Source organism: Acomys russatus, chromosome 28, assembly GCF_903995435.1.
Source record: "Acomys russatus chromosome 28, mAcoRus1.1, whole genome shotgun sequence".
Classification (NCBI taxonomy): Eukaryota; Metazoa; Chordata; class Mammalia; order Rodentia; family Muridae; genus Acomys; species Acomys russatus.
The window spans coordinates 25,398,793-25,416,525 of NC_067164.1; the positions used below are offsets into that span (position 1 = coordinate 25,398,793).

The 17,733-nt window shown below is 44.6% G+C and overlaps 1 pseudogene; it reads left to right on the plus strand.

The window, feature by feature from the left end:
* The first annotated feature begins 2,765 nt into the window (after nucleotides 1-2,765).
* LOC127210543 (elongation factor 1-gamma-like) lies at nucleotides 2,766-11,177 on the plus strand (annotated as a pseudogene).
* Nucleotides 11,178-17,733: the final 6,556 nt, after the last annotated feature.

The following is a 17,733-nucleotide window of genomic DNA, read 5'->3' on the forward strand; positions in this document are numbered from 1 at the left end:
GCGTACATGCATGTACACGCACACACACCCGCATGCACATGCATCCCACAGCACACACACACACTCACTCACACGCACACCACAGTACACAATGGAAGTTGGAAAAGTAACTTCTGAGAGCAGTTCTCTCCTACCTCCAGAGTCCCATCTTTCCCTGCCAACAAAATCGTAAATGAAGTGTCCTTCGCAGGTTTGATTTCAGAAGCCGCAGATGTGCACTCTTGAATTGTCCTCACAGTCTCAGAGCCTTGGGCTAATCTGACAGTGGTCCAGTGCTGTTCCTGTCAGCAGTACTGTGCAGTTGGCAAAGGGCTTTCCCCATTTACTGTGTTTACAACCCTGTGTTAAGTCACTCTTTCAGTATGAGTGGCATATTCACCCTTCCTGAACAACAGGACACATTTCTTCTCTTCTTATTTTTATGTTATGTGCATGGGTGTTTTGTCTGCATATTTGTCTGTGCAATACACACTGTGTACCTGGTGCCCTGAAAGGCCAGGAGAGCCTGTCAGATTGGTAGTAACAGACAGTTGTGAGCCACCATGTGGGTGCTCGGAGTTGATCTTTGGTCCTCTGGAAGGTCAGCCAGAGCTCATAACCAGTGAGCCACCTCTCCAGCCCCTCTCCTACCCTTAATGACCATCACACTCGCAGTTTCTACTGAGATACACTCCCAATGCACCATGGTCTCCTTGGGAAGGAGAGTCCATCCCAGCCTGAATTGGTTTTGGGTGCATTCACAGTAAGACAGAATTGTATCCTCAAGTGAACTTTTATGGTGAGTCTGCTATTTACCATCTTGTGCCTGTGCAAATTATTAAAATAGAATGAACTGTGAGAAGGGACATGCACGGTAGAAAATAGATGCATGTATCAACCAAAACAGACAACCTTGGGGTTGTCGACATGACTCAGTGGTTAAGGACACTTTCTGCTCTTTCCAAGGACTGGGTAGTTCTGCATACACATGGTGGCGTGAAACCCTCTGTTATTCCAGTTCCAGGGAATCCAATGCCCTCCTCTTGCATCTGCAGGCACCAGGAATTTATGAAGTGCATATACATACATGGCAGTAAAATACTCATACATAAAAGACAAATAAGTCAGAGAGAGAGAGAGATGGACAGACAGACAGACACACAGACAGACAGAACTACCTTCACTATTCCCCCTTTAACCCTTTCTTCTCTTAGTCTCAAGTAATAATAAAGACCTATGAACATTGTCACTTATGTAACCCCACTTTTTGTTTGAGACATTGCCTCTCTACACAGTCTGACTGTCCTGGAGCTCATTACCTAGACCAGGCTGGCCTTGAACTCACAGAGATCATCCTTCCTCTGCCTCCTGAGTGCAGAGGATTAAAGGACTTGAAGCATATTCTAACCTGTTTTGTAGCTTGGCTTCAGTAACGTTTCCTCACTAGTTTCCCATGATTTTTCATGTCAGTGCCTTAACTAAGAGGCCAAGAACCTGGAAACAGCAGACTGCAACCACGGGCCATGGCTTGAAAAAGAGCCAGAGATGAGCATAACTTTCTGACTGTGTGGGACTCTGCTGGATAAGGCTGAAATCTGACTTCTCCGATAGTCGTTTTGTGCTTAGTTTATAAAGGTGGACTCCCATTTCTTAGCGGAGGGCGGGGGGTAGAGAGGGCGGGGTGTTTCTTATTTCTCAATCCACCTGATCTGGTAACCCCAGATTTTGTAAGGAGTGTCCCATAGCCCTCAGGGAAGATTACAAACCCAACCCTTTCCTAATAAGGAACTTGACCAGCAAGCACAGGGAATTCCTGAAAGTTCCCACTCTCGGCTGAGCAGATCCTAGCCTCCAGCAAATGACCTTTAATTGTACCTAGAAGCTAGCCCCTCACCTATAGGATGATTGAATACTGTTTTCTCCTTTTTGTGATGGGACCCCTCCCCTCAATGTGTTACTACATGTAAATGAGCTACTGTACCACGTATGTAGTGTATCAGACATATCCACCCTCAAAACCCCTCCCCACTGCCCAAGTTTATAAATAAAGGCTGGCTGGCTTGTGGGGATGGGGTGGGGGATTGGGGAGATGGGGGTGTTGGGGTGTGCCTGTGCTCAGGCTTAGGCTCATGCTCTCTTGCTCGCATTCCTAAACCATGACCATCTGAGACTCCATTTATTCTCGGGGTGGGGGGGGGGGGGGGGGGGGGGGGGAATTGCCACTGGAGATCCAGTGGTCAGGCAGCAATGGCAGAACTGCTTCTGCAGCTACTGGGGCCTGCTCCACCACTGCAGATAACTCGGTGCTGACCCGCCCGCCGGCTTGCATCTCACCTTGCATCTCACCAGGCCTGCCTGCCAGCAGGTTTCCAACATTAGGCTGCTTCAAGCACAGCAATTCAAACAAGGAGCTGTTAACACTTGTGGAGCTCCTGGATCTCCACTGCCTTTTGAGACCTGCAGTCACGTTCTAGAAAGATCTAAGCTGTGATACCTTATGGAAACTTCATTTTCCATCTTTCCCAGAGAGGCTGGGAATCTGGCCTAGTGCCCAGGCTCTGAGCCTCATCCTGAAGCACTCTAGCTGCCCCCTGAGTGAGAAATGTTCCTGTCCAGCGGCAAGCAGTGCCAAGACCAACATGCAGGACGTGGGACCCAAGCCACCCGCTGCCAAATGCAGAATGACATACCATATACCAGCTACATTACTGTCAAGGATGTTGTTGGTGCATCCACCAGAATCATGTTCATGAGCTTCAAAGTACAGGATTTAAAAACTGTCCCAGATGGAGGAAATCATCGATGCTGATTCTGCCTTTTTGTAAGTAGTGAGATACCCAGGCGTAGAATGCATTTCCGGTTCTCAGAAGGTTGAGACAGGAGGGTTAACAAGTCCCAGGACAGCCTAGACTGCAGAGTGAAATCAAGGTCGGCAAAAATGAGCGCCTGTCTAGCTTGTGTAAAGCCTTGGGCTCACTCCCCGTACTGCCAGATGATGATGATGACAATGACAACGATGGGTGAAATCAAATAAGCAATGAAACTGGCAAAAAGGAAAGAGCCTCCCAAGTCTCATTCAGCAGTTCAGCAATAACTAGATACCCAGATCTCCTGACTCAGGCCCTGAGGCAAGCGGTGCCTGTGGCTTCTATGATTGGTTGGTTTGGGAATAGGAGGATGTTGGATTTGACAAAGCACTCGACAACTAATGATGACATCTTTGTGTTTCTCATGGATTTCCACCTTTGAAACGGCTCTGAGAGCGGGCTTGCCTCAAGTCTCCCTGGTAGGCTTAAGGACATTGCTGAGGTTTCTGTTATTGATACAATGTTGTCAGCCATGGTTACAAAGTAACAGTCTTGTTGCTGAGGGGGTCACCACGCAGAAAGAGATACTGGAGAACCAAGGAAAAACCTTCTCCCCAAAATTTTATGTTGGCTTCTCTAAGTGGGTAGTGCTGCAAAGCATGCAGGGGAACAACTGACTTCATTTTATTTTCTAGCCGTAATAGTAAAGGTACTACTGTAACCCTTTGACAGCACCTTCCACTTGGTTGGGTTATGCTGCAGTCTTTTTATGTTGCCTATGTAACTCATAGGCACCAATAATTCCAGTGGTTCTCAACTTTCCTAATTCTATGACCCTTTAATATAATTCTTTTAGTAGTGGTGGTGGTGATGGTGGTGATGGTGGTGGTGGTGGTGGTGGCGGCGGCGGCGGCGGCAGCGGTTTTTTCAAGACAGGGTTTCTCTATATATCCTTGGCTATAGACCAGCTGGCCTCGAACTCACAGAGATCTGCCTGCCTGTACCTCCTTGAGTGCCGGGATTACAGGCTTGGCGCAGCCATAATATTCTTTTTGTTGCTACTTCATAACGTGTAATTTTGCTACTGTTGTGAATTGTAATATAAATATCGTGTTTGTTTTCTGATTGGTTTTGGGATCCCTGTGATCGCCTAAAGGGTCGCGACCCACAGGTTGAGAACTGATGAATTATCCTATCTTGTGTCAGCCTTCCTGGGACACTTGACACCAACCCCAGAGACACCTTTTGCTCCTGAACATTCACTTGGAAAATGTTCTACCTCAGAGCTGCTCTCTAGTCCAGGATTCTATCGCTAAAGGAAGAGGAGGAGAAGGGATTCTGGTAAATAGCTACCAGGCCGTCACATTTTTTTAAAGCTCTGAAACAAAATCACTATTTCCATTTTATTGATGAGAAACCTCGTGGCTCAGAGAGTTTGAGAAACATGTCAAACATGGCACTGTTCCTGCAAGGTTAAGGTGGCATCCAGCCCCACATCATCTGTGCTCTCAAATAATTTCTTTTTTATTTTCTTTTTAGACAGAGTCTCATTATGTAACTGATTGGCCTGGAACTTGCCACGTATATCACCCTGGCCTCAAACTCACAAAGAGCTTTGTGTCTTCCTCCGTAGCACTGGAATTAAAGGCCAGAGTCACACTATTCCTGGTCTGTACTCTTAATAATCTTGACAAATTCATTGAGAGACAACTGTGGATCAAACCAAGAAATTAAGAAAGACTACCGAGCAGGGAGTGATGGCGTACACCTTTAATCCCAGCACTCGGGAGGCAGAGGCAGGTGGATCGCTGTGAGTTTGAGACCAGCCTGGTCTACAAAGTGAGGTCCAAAACAGCCAGGGCTGTTACAGGAGAAACCAACCTGTCTTGAAAAACCAAACAAACAAACAATACTGGTCTGGGATGTAGTTTATTTTAATTTAGATTTGTGTATTGTATGATATGAATGTTTGGCTTGTATGTGTACTGTGCACCATGTGCATGCCAGGTGCCTGCATGTGAGTCCTCTGCAAAACCAAATTCTCTTAAGCACTGAGACATCTCTCCAGCCCACATTTTACAACGTCCTGTGTAAGACACAGTACATACATCTGTAATGGATCCCTGCCATGTAGTAGCAACCCATAGAATCGATAGAATAAGGCATGCTCCATCATCAGTTTTGTCTGTTAGACTCCAGTGGGTTGGCTCCCTCTAGGGAGCTTTATTTCAGTTACAACAACAAATGTCACAGTAAGTACATTAATGCTTTTGTGAAGGACTTCCGTTTCTCTTGGAACTTGGGTGAATCCATTCATTCACAAATTACTCCTTTAGCAATGTTTCTGTAGGTTTTTGGTTTCCCAGTTGTGTGATCTCAGGGTGGGGGTGAAGGGAGCAGGGAAGCTCTTTGCTCTGTTTCAGTGCATGGAACACGAGGTCCACTGGCCGCTGTTAGGTTGTGCCTCATTGCAAGTGTGGGACAGGGCATGACTCATGCCTCGGGAGAGTGGCTTTGGGGCTGCTGCTTTAGGCTCAGGGAGGTAGAAGCAAAGCTGGGTGAGCTAGGAAGGTGTTTTGGTACCTTGGTCTCCTCGATCACTAAGCTACAATGCTACAGTGTGTGTGTGTGTGTGTGTGTGTGTGTGTGCGCGCGCGCGCGCGCGCGCGTGCGTGTGTGTGTGTGTGTGTGTGTAACAGAGGAGAGAGAGAGAGGAGAGAGAGGAGAGAGAGAAGAGAAAGAAGAGGAAGAAGAAGAAGAAGAAGGGGAGGAAGGAGGAGGAGGGGGAGGAGGAGGGGGAGGAGTCAGTTCTTCCTCTACTATGTAGCACTCAGAGGCTGGCAACTGTGCCTACTGAGCCATTGGCTACACTGTGGCCCTCAAAGAAGCGTGCATTCCTTTGAACCCTTTGCTCTTTCTTATAAGCCTGCAGTGAAGAGCCAAGCTTGGACTAAAGAAGCAACTTTAGTGGGAAGCCACGATTTAAGGAAAACAAAGCTTCTTTAATAGCCCACAAACCACTCATCTTCGGAATGTTCTGTGAGCAAGATACAACTTCCATCCAGGTTGACCTACTGGGCTAGAGGTTGTCCTAATTAGCCTTAACTATCAACTTAACGAAGCCTAGAGTCATCTAAAAAGAGAGCCTCCACCCAATAATTGTCTATCTAGATCAGATGTGGTCCTGTCTGTAGGAGATTGTTTTGGTTGTTAACGGACAGGGTGAGAGTGCCAAACACTGTGGGTGGCACCACCATTCCTAGGCAATCGTGAACTGTTAAAAAGCTAGTGCAACGTGAGCCAGAGCAGGCCAGCAAGCTGCACCCTCCATGGCTCCAGCAGCTTGTCTCCAGCTCTGAACGTGAATTCCTTGGTTGCAGGTAATGGTGAGAGGAACGGCAAACTGGAATTTAAAAGTTCTTGCCTTTACTTCCCTCGGTGATAGACTGTGACCAAGAGTTGTAAGCGGAAACAAACCTGTCCTCCTGCGGGGGTACAAATGCCAGAGAATGGCCCCGTGTGTCCCGTGCACTGAAACAGGGCAAAGAACCCCACCCACCACCACCACCACCACCAAGATCCCATAACTGGGAAACTGAAAAAACCACAGAAACGTTTTAGCCTTATATATATTGGATGCATGGTTCCCAGTAAGTGGAACTGTTCAGGAAGGATTAGAAGGTGTGGCCTTGTTGGAGAAAGTGTGTCACTAGGCTTAGAGGTTTCAAAACCAGTCTCCATGTCTCGCTGCCTGCTGCTTGTGAGTCCATATGTAAAGTTCCCAGCTATGGCTCTAACACCATCCCACTGCAATAACAGACTAGCCCTCTAATGCTGTAAGCAAGCCCTAAATGCTTTCTTCATAAGAGTTGCCCTGGTCATGGTGTGTCTTCGCAACAATGGAAAAGTAACCGAGACACCTTGGCTAAGTTGCTCTTGGGTACCTTTATCCCAGCAACAGAAATGAAACTAGAACAGAGGGGCTCTTGGTTTTTTAGCAACTTATACTGCACAATAACTTAATAAAGAAGTGACCAAGAGGTGACAGAGAGTTGGTAGACATGAAACTTGGAGGGGTCCGATTCAGGTGTCGTTTCTTGAGGACCATCTACCTTAGTTTTGGTTTTGGCTTGAGACAGGGTCTCTCATTAGCCTGGAGCTTGCCAATGAGGCCAAGCTGGCTGACCAGCAAGCCCCAGGAATCCACTTCTTTCTGACTCTACAAAAATGGGATTACACACCTGTACACTACACCTGCACTTTTTCCTCCATGAGTTCTGAGAATAAAACTCAGATCCTCATGCTTGCTCAGCAAACATTTTTACCAACTGATCTGGGTTTATTTTTAAGAATTTTAATAAATCATTATTTTATGGCTGTGTGTTAACTGCATATATGTCTGCTCACAGTATGTGTGCTGTGTCCCCAGAGGGTAGAAGCCACTGGATCTCCTGGGACTGGAGTTACAGATACTTGAATCTGGGTCTTCTGGAAAAAACAACTAGTGCATTTAACTGCTGAGCCATCTCTCCAGCCCCCTGGGCTGTTTGGTTGTTGTTTTGGCTTGGCTTGGTTTCATCATGTAGCCCAGGCTATCTCCAAACTCACATTTCTCCTGCCGCAGCCTCTCCAGCACTGGAATGACAAGTGTGTGCCACCACCGCAGGCCGTCCTGAGAATTCACTCTGTGAGACTAGCAAAAACCGGTGATGCTCCAATAACTTATTTACCTCTCTAAAAGCCACGGTTGGGTGCACGCGTGTGTGCGCGCGTGCGCGCGCGCGCGCACACACACACACACACACACACACACACACACACACACACACGCACTGCTGCACAAGGCCTTAAATCAGAAGCTTGTATGCCAACCTAGGGGCTATTAAGTGAAACCTTGAAGAGGTGGGGCCTACTGGCAGAAGGTTAGTCATGGGGGGTTACAACACAGAAGAGGGTGCTGGAACCCTGCACCATCCTTTCTTTCTTCATGACTGCCTTGAGGTGCACATTCCCCTCAGTCACAGGTGTTCACCATGAATTCTCACCTTATTAGGGGCCTAACCTCAATGATGCTAATCTACCATGTTTGGCTAGTTTGTACCTTCCAAAACCAAGAGCCAAACAGCATTCTCTTTCTCTACTCCCCCCGAGACAGGGTCTCTCTGTGTAGCCTTGGATGTCCTGGACTCACTTTGTAGACCATGGAAACCCACCTGCCTCTGCCTCCCCAAGTGCCAGGAGGCTTCTCCTTCTTTTTAAGTTATTTATTTCAGCTATATTGTCACCATAATTAAAAGTTAACATGTCTCAATTCTTCCTTAATGAGACTTTTATTTTTAAGAATTTTTTAAAATCTGTATTATTTATGTGTACAGGTGCATATTTCTGTGAAGGATGTCACATGCATGCAAAGGCCAGAAGAGGATGTCAAATGCTCTGGACCTGAAATCACAGGTGGCTGTGTGCCACCAGTGTGGGTGCTGAGAACCAAACTCTAGTCCCGTAGAACAGCAGGAAGCATTCTCAGCTGCTAAGTCATTTCTTCAGCCTGCAGTTTTAAAGTCTCTAAGGTCTATGGACTTCTACATTATCCTGGCTTCCATGACTGTTGGGATATTTTTTAAAAATAGGAGGGTTGGATTTTCTTTCTTGTTTTGTTTTGTTTTGTTTTTCAAGACAGGGTTTCTCTGGATAACAACCTGTCTGTCCTGAAAGTCACTAGGTAGACCAGGCTAGCCTCCAACTCACAGAGATCCACCTGCCTCTGCCTCCCAAGTTCTGGGATTAAAGGTGTGCGCCACCACACCTAGCTTTTGAGGATTGGGTTTTCTAGCTATGATTTTACTTTAATTTTTTCCCAGGGGGTGGGGTTTGTTTGTTACATTTATTTGTTCTGTGCCTTATTTATGTTTGTAGGGGGGTAGAGATCAGGTGACAATTTGCAGGAGCCAATTTGTTCCTTCTATCAGATGGGCCACGGGGATCAAACTCAAATCATCTTATTGGCAGCAAGTTCCTTTACCTACTGAGTCATTTTGTAGACTCTATTTTTATTTTTTTGAGACAAAGTATCAATCTCTATCCTGGTGTTTGCTACATAAGCCAGGCTCTCTGCCAACTCACAGTAACTCTTCTTGCCTCCCAAGGGCTGAGATTACAGGAGGGAGCCACCACCATAACTAGCTTGGTTGTACCACACACATTGTGTGTAGACTAGAGGACTTTACAAAGTTCATAGGTCACCAGAACATGAGAAAACATCACAAGTGTTGATTGACAAGCATAAGCTGGATGCAGGAGAGTTGATGACAAGTTAGATGATGTCCTTTGGAGAAGAATGTCCTAGTTATGAAAAGGCACCTGACTTTTGTATGACACTTGATGCAGTCAGCCCGGCCTGTTTGGAAATGTGCTTTAGGCCAGTTAAAGCCAAAACACATAAAAGATGAAGAAATCTTTCTCTTGATAATATTGGCCTTTATCCATGTTATAAAAATACTTAGTTTATTTTTATTGTATCAAATACATGGAGCATAAGCTGTATTATCTTGGTCACTTTTTTTTAAACCACTGCATTTATTGTTGGGGGCAGTGTTTATATGCCAGGGCACATGTCTGGAGGTCAGAGGACACCTTAGGGGTACCCACTCTCTCCTTCCGCTGTATGGATCTTGGGATTGAGCCCAGGTCATCAGCCTTGGCGGCCAGCACCTTTACCTGCTGAGCGTCTTACCAGCCTTATCTTAACCACTTTTTAAAAGATTTATTGTATTTTGAATTATGTGGGCCAGGAAGGTTATGCTCATGATTGTAGGATCAGGTCCACCTGGAGCTGGAGTTGCAAGAAGTTATGAGCCATGGATTCTGGGAATGGAGCGCAGATCCTCTGTAAGTGCTCTTAGGGCCTGAGCCATCTCTCCAGCCACTGCCGTAACTGTTTCTAAGTGTCCATCTCAGTGGCATTAAGGAACCCGACTTTGCTGTGTAGCCCAAACACCACCTGCCTCCGCACTTTCTCAGCTTGCAAAACTAAAACTGTGTGACTGTTGACCATCTGACCAAAGGAAATTACCGTGTTTTTCAGACTATAAGACACACCTGACCATAAGACACACCCAGTTTTTAGAGCAGTAAAACAAGAAAACCAGTAAAAACAGCAGACCATAAGGCACAGTTGAAAGCTTTAGAACAAAAAGAAAAAATCATATGTGTGTGTGTGTGTGTGTGTGTGTGTGTGTGTGTGTGTGTGTATACACTTCCTGTAACTCCAGCTCCAGGTGGACCCCACTTCCACTTTGACCAAACCAACTGCATCCCCGAATTTCTCCGAAAATTTTCTGCTGACAAGGTTCCAGCATTTGAGGGTGATGATGCATTCTGTGTGTTGGAGAACAGTGCCATCGCCTATTACGTAAGCAACGTAAGCAACGAGGAGCTGCTGGGAAGTACGCCCGAGGCAGCAGCTCAGGTGGTGCAGTGGGTGAGCTTCGCTGACAGTGAGATCGTTCCTCCAGCCAGCACGTGGGTGTTCCCCCATCTTGGGCGTCATGCACCACAACAAACAGGCCACTGAAAATGCAAAAGAGGAGGTGAAGCGAACCCTGAGGCTTCTGGACACTCGCTTGAAGACAAGGACTTTTCTGGTAGGTGAGCAAGTAACACTGGCTGATATCACAATTGTCTGCACCCTGTTGTGGCTCTATAAACGAGTCTTGGAGCCTTCTTTTCGCCAGGCCTTCCCCAATACCAATGGATGGTTCCTTACCTGCATTAACCAGTCCCACTTCCGGGCAGTCTTGGGCGAAGTGAAGCTGTGTGAGAAGGCTGCCCAGTTTTATGCTAAGAAGTTTGCAGAGAGCCATCCTAAAAAAGACACCCCGAGGAAAGAAAGGGGTTCACAAGAAGAAAAGCAGAAGCCACAGGCTGAGCGGAGTACCTCTGTGTTGGATGAGTTTAAGCGTAAGTACACCATAAGGACACCCTCTCTGTGGTGCCGCCATATGTTTGGGAGGATTTTGATAAGGGGAATAGTCCCTGTGGTATGCGGAGTACCGCTTCCCTGAAGAGCTCACCCAGACCTTCACGAGTGGCAGCCTCATCACTGGAAATGTCCCAGTGGTTATACAAACTGAGGAAGAATGCCTTTGCTAGTCTCATCCTCTTTGAAACCAACCACAGCGGCTCCATTTCTGCCATTTGGGTTTTCCGAGGCCAAGAGCTTGCCTTTCAGCTGAGTCCAGATAGGCAGGTGGACTATGAGTGGGGTATGCATGGCGGAAACTGGGTCCTGGTAGAGAGGAGACCCAGACCTTGGTTCGAGAGTACTTTTTCTGGGAGGGGGACTTCCAGCACATGGGCAAAGCCCTCTATCAAGGCAAGATCTTCAAGTGAACATGTCTTGCTGTCACCTAGCTGCCTGTACCCACCCTTCAAGGGACATGGGGGGTCATAAAAGAAAACTGAACATTGAAAAAAAAAAGAAACAGCAACAAAGAAAATACAAAGAATCAATGAAACAGAGTTCTTTGAACAAATCAATAAGATAGACAAACTCTTATCTACATTAACTAAAAAGTGGAGAGAGATGAACCAAATTAGCAAAATTGAAAATGAAAAATGGGGTGTGGAGGGAGCACATGACAACAGATACTGAGGAAATCCAGAGAACCATAAGGAAATTCTTTAAAAAATAAAAAAAAAAAATTTTAAAAATAAGTAAATAAACAACCTGTACTCAAATAAATTGGAAAGTCTAAAAGAAATGTGTAGTAGGGTTTCTTTATGTAAATATGTTTTTGCTTTAATCTCAAGTGTGGGATATGAAGCTGATTTTAGTCTGCCCACAGCTGTTAACTAAGATCGCCTCATACAGGCTCGGAGTGGTGTATGATCTTTGCCAGCTGCAGACAGTTTAATTCTGAAGACTCTAAGAGGATATACATGCCAGAGCACTGGAAGGAAAAGGGCTTCTGAGAAAGAAGGAGGCTGCTGCTCCTCCCGCCTCCGCCCCCCCCCCCCCTGCTGCTCTCCCCCACCCCCGTGCTGCTTCCTGTGCTGTTGCTTTTTCATCCCTCTGTTGTGTTTGCTGTTGCTGCTTTACTGGACAACAATACTGACCACTGAGAGTGGTATTGTCCCAAAGAACTTGATGACCCTAACCAGCTGGAAGTAGTAAAGAGACCTACAGGCCTTCTCCCCACTACTAGCCTTCTTTCTCCCCTACCCAGTGTTGGGGGTTTGGAAGGTATTTGAATAGATAGGGGTAGGAAGGGAGGAAGAGGATTAAGGAATGCAAATAAACTAGTTTTAAAAGGGTGCTACAGAAGTGGATACTTTTCTTAGCACATACCACTTACCAAAATTAAATCAAGATCAGATAAACTATTTAAACACACCTATAACCCCTAGTGAAATAGAAGCAGTCATTAAAAGTCCCCATGCAGGGACAGATGGTTTTAGCACAAAATTCTACCAGAACCCCCCCCCCCCGGGTTTTCAAGACAGGGTTTCTCCATGTAGCTATCATGGACTCATTTTGTAGACCACACTAGCCTTGAACTCACGGAGATCAGCCTGCCTCTGCCTCCCGAGTGCTGGGATTAAAGGTGTGTGCTACCACACCCGGCCCTCTACCAGTCTTTCAAAGGAGAGTTAATGTCAATATTCCTCAAATTACTCCACAAAGTAGAAACAGAAGAAACATTGCCCATTTCTTTTTATGAGGCCACAGTTACGCTGATATCCAAACCACATAAAGACCCCACAAAGAAAGAATTAGACACCAATTCCCTTATGAACATAAATGCGGAAATAAAATACTTGCAAACTGAATCCAAGAATACATCAAAAAGATCATCCACCAGGAATAAGTAGGCTTCATCCCAGACATGCAGGTATGGTTTAATACACAAAAATAGATAAATGTAATTGACCATATAAACAAACTAAAAGATAAAAGATCATCTCTTTATACGCAGGAAAGGCCTCTGACAGTATCCAACTCTCCTTCATGATAAAATTCCTGGAGAGGTTGGCATATAAGAAGCATACCTCAAAAGAAGAAGGAGGAGGAGGAGAAGAAGAAGGAGAAGAAGACCCCAACATAATAAATGTAGTTTAGGGAAAGCCCGTAGCCAACGTCAACTTAAATTGAAGACACTCAAAGCAATTCCACTAAAATAAAAAACAAGATAAGGCTGTCCATTCTATCCATATCTATTCAATATAATAATTGAAGTCCTAGCCACAGCAACAATTCAACTGGTGGAAATCAAAGGATACAAATTGGAAAGGAGGAAGCCAAAGTATCTTTATTTGTATAGGATATGATAGTATCAATGAGTGAACTTAAAAACCCCACTGCGAAACTCCTACAGCTGATAAACACTTGCAGCAAAGTAGCTGGACACAAAGTTAACTGACACAAATCAGTAGCTTCTGATATACAACTGACTACTGAACTAAGAAAGGAACCAAGAAACAACTCCCTTCACAATAACCTCCAATACTACAAAATATCCTAGGGTAACTCTAATCAAGCAAGTGAAATATTTTTTTAAAGATTTGTTTATTTATTATTATATATACAGCACTCTGCCTGCATGTATATCTGCAGGCAGAGGAGGACATCAGATCACATTATAGATAGTTATGAGCCACTATGTGGTTGCTGGGAATTGAACTCATGACCTCTGGAAGAGCAGACAATGCTCTTAACCACTGAGCCATCACTCCAGCCCCCAACAAGTGAAATATTTATATGATAAAAACTTCAAGTTTTGAAGAAGCTATCAGAAGATAGGAAGATCTTCCATGCTCATGGACCAGTAGGACTAATATAGTGATAATGTGATCCTACCAAAAGCAATCTACAGATCCCATGCATTCCTCCCAAGTTCCAACATATTTCTTTAAAAAGATCTTGAAATGACCATTTTTAATGTCACAAAAAAAAACTAGGATAGCTGTAGGTAGTCTGTTGTATATATGTGTAATTATAATAATATAAATAATATAAATGTAGATGTAAAACATTAAAATAAAAAATTATAAAAAGAGGTATCACTAGTGCCAATTTCAAGTTGTACTATAAAGCTATAAGTAATAAAAACAGTATGGTATTGGCACAAAATAGACAAGTTGACCAATGGAATTGAATTGAAGACCCAGACACAAACTCACCTGGTTTTCAATTTTTGATTTAAAAAACAAATGGAAATACACAGTGGAAAACGAAAGCATCTTCAACAAATGGTGTTATTCAAGCTAGATGTCTGCATATGCAAGAACGCAAATAGGTCCATACCTGTCACCCTGGATAAAACTCAACTCCAAAAAGACCAAAGACCTCAACATAACACCAGGTACACTGAGCCTGTTAGAAGAGAGCATGAGGAACAGCCTTGGACTCAGTGGTACAGGAAAAGATTTTCTAAGCGGAAAATCCTTAACACAGGCACTAAGATCAGCAGTTGATAAATGAGACCTCACGAAACTGGAAAGCTTCTGCATGGCAAAGGACACCATTGTTTGGACAAAGTTAGGCATCAGGTGGAGGAAGTAGGATTAGTATTGGCTTGCAGACAGGCCAGATGGACTCAGAAATATGAATCATGACCCAGCAAGCAAGGTGACTCTTCAACACATAAGAAGATAAGAATTGGCCAGGCAGTGGTGATACACCACTAATCCCAGTACATGGGAGGCAGAGGTCAGCCTTGTCTACAGAGAGATTTGCAGGATGGCCTGACTGCATAGATTTTTTTTTTTTTTTTTTTTTTTTTTTTTGAGGATGGCAGAAAGTAGTCACGTTTTCCACCAAAATATCACAAGATTGGTCTCTAGGCCACTTACTGATACTCTTCTCCTGTAAAGCCTCTTGAGCCAGGCCCTCACATTCTGCATGGCCGTCAGCGCCACTATTTTCCAGTCTCCTACGAGTATGACCCATTAAGCCCCGCTTAAAGTATCCAACCAACTCTCTAGTCCAAAGTCCCAAAGTTTTCCATATTCCTCCAACAAACAGCATGGTCAAGCTTGCCACAGCAATATCCTGTTCCCTGGCACCAACTTCTGTCTTAGTGTTCCGCTAATGTGAATAGACTCCATGGCCACAGCAACTTTTGCAAAAGAACGCACTTATAATTAGGGCTGGCTTGCAGTTTCAGAGGCGTAGTCCAAATTCATCACGGCAGGGCACATGGTAGCATGCATGCATGCTCTGGAGCAGTAGTTGGGAGCTACATCTTGGTCTGCAGGCAGAGAGAGAGATCCTAGGGAGATCCTAGCTTTGGTCTGGGCTTTTAAAACCTTAACGCCTACCCACAGAGACACACTTCCTTCCATAAGGCCACACGCCCTAATACTTACAAACAGTGCTGGTCCCTGTTGATCAAGCACTCAAATCTATGAACCACCACAGTTCATCTCAGTTGCTCTTTCTATTACAGTGAAGAAACACTGTAGCCAAGGTAAATCTAATAAAAGAAAACATTTAATTTGGGCCTTGCTTACAGTTTCAGAGGGATAGGCCATTATCATCACGGCAAGAAGCAAGAAGCACGGTGGTAGTCCCGGAAGGCAGGCATGGACTGAGAGCTAGCATTGTGGCCTATGGGCAGGCAGTCACACCATCTAATATGACCCAAACAGTCTTGCTAACTGGACAAAGCACTGAAAAATATGGAGAACTGTAAGAATGGTCTCTATGGAGTCCATTTTCACTCAAACAACCATAATTCCTTTGCTGTATTTTGAACAATGCCACCCCCTCTATTCCTCCCATATCTTCCCAGCTCTACATTTACTCCCGGCTCCATCATAATATCTTGTTTTTTTTTTTGTTTTTTTTTTTCCTTTCACTGAGTCCAGTGTGCTGTGGTCACGTAGTCATGGGTCTGGGGACATCAATTAGACAGAAGTGACCTACAAAGGGGCTATACCCTTTTTTAAAAAGTGACTTGCCATCCCTCCAGGAGCTATCAGGTGTAGCAACTCCGTAGTTACTGATGGGCACTGGAGTGCTCTTTGTACATTGCTTATGACTGTATTACCTATACCACTCTTAACCAGACACTCACGTCCTGTTCCCAACACCCAAACATCTGATCCATTCATACATTCATGTTAGGGTTTCTATTGCTGTGCTGAAACACCATAAACTACAACAATTTGGGGAGGAAAGGGTTCATTTCACTGAAAACATCCTGACTATAATCTGTCATGAATGAAGTCGGGGGAGGAATCTGGAGACAGGAACTGAAGTAGAAGCCATGGGGAGTGCTGCTTACTAGCTTGTGCTCCGTGGCTTTGATTGGTTTGTTTTCTTACATAACCTAGGACCCCCTTCCCGGGAATGTCACCACCCACAGTGAGGGGGGCACTTACACATCAATCATGAATCATGAAAATTCACCACATCCTTTTTCTCACAGGCCAATATGATAGAGCATTTTCTCAGTTGACATTTCCTCTTCCCAATGACTCTAGCTTTGTGTCCAGTAGATGCAATGCTAACCAGTACAGCATCGGATAGCTCTTGCAGCTCCCACATTAAAAAGCTTAATTTTATCTCATCTACAGAACATAATAGGGACAAATTGTATGCAAATTCCTTTAGAACATAACCAAAAATTGTTGTCTGCTATACACGTCATTGAAGGTAGAATCTGGTTTCAATAACTTGTTTAAGCATAGAAGATAACATCCCTTCTATTCCCTATTCTTTTTTTAATTTTTTATTTAATTTTAATTAATGTGCATTGGTGTGAGGGTGTCAGATCTTGGAGTTACAGACAGTTATGAGCTGCCATGTGGGTGCTGGGAATTGAACCCGGGTCCTTTGGAAGAGCAGACGGTGCTCTTAACCACTAAGCCATCTCTCCAGTGCCCCCCTATTCTTGAAAGTTCATATCCTTAGACAATAAATAAAAATTATGAGTGACATGTTTGTGTGTGTGTGTGTGTGTGTGTGTGTGTGTGTGTGTGTGTGTTTTCAAGACAGGGTTTCTCTGTGTAGCCTTGGCTGTTCTGGACTCAGATGGATCTGCGTGCCTCTGCCTCCCTGAGTGCTGGGATTAAAGGCATGCGCCACCACACCCAGTTGTCTATTTTTTAAGAGAGAGATCACATAAATTTGGGAGGGTAGAAAGGTGGGAAGAGTTTTGATAGAAAAAAATAAGGTCAAATATATAAAATATTTTCAAATACAAAATGTAGGCTTTGAACTTTTTCAAAGCTACTTTATTTGGGGTTCTTTAATGCTTACACCTCCCTTCCAACCCACCTACCCTAGATAGGAGAGAAAAGAGGTTAACAGGAGAGAAAACAGGAGAAGTAGACTTTTTTAGACTCAGTTCCTTGGAGCAATTCTACTGGCGTAGTTGGCTGGATTCCAGCATACGTGTTAAACAGAAAACAGTAATTCAGCAAAGGTGACTGCAACTGTAGCTTCTGGAACCCAGAGCAGCAGCCAGAACTGAGAAGCATTCGCTGGAACAGTTCCCTCTAGGAGCATCTCAAAGTGGAGTGATGAACAGACAAACAATATGAAATGATGCCAAGATCAAAAAGCCCAGCCTCTTGTTTTGTGTGTGTGTGTGTATGTGTGTGTGTGTACATTTGGATATATATATATATATATCTCCTCTCAGAATCCATACTAGGATGTTTATCAGTTGGCAAAGGCCATGCCCCCACAAGAGGCAGTTTCTCTTTTAGAGGGCAAACATCACCTGTTCCCTAGCAAGTCTGTTTCCAGTGGAAAAACACCACTCACTCTAACACAAGTCTATTTCACATCCCACACTTGGGATCAAAACAAAAACATGCTTATATCCACTACAACAAAATGCATATGTTCATAAGAATCTTTAATGTAAAACTCGAGTGAAAATGGGGAAGTCCCATGGAGGAAGGGGAGGAAGGGTCAGAGGAGCCAGAGGGGTCA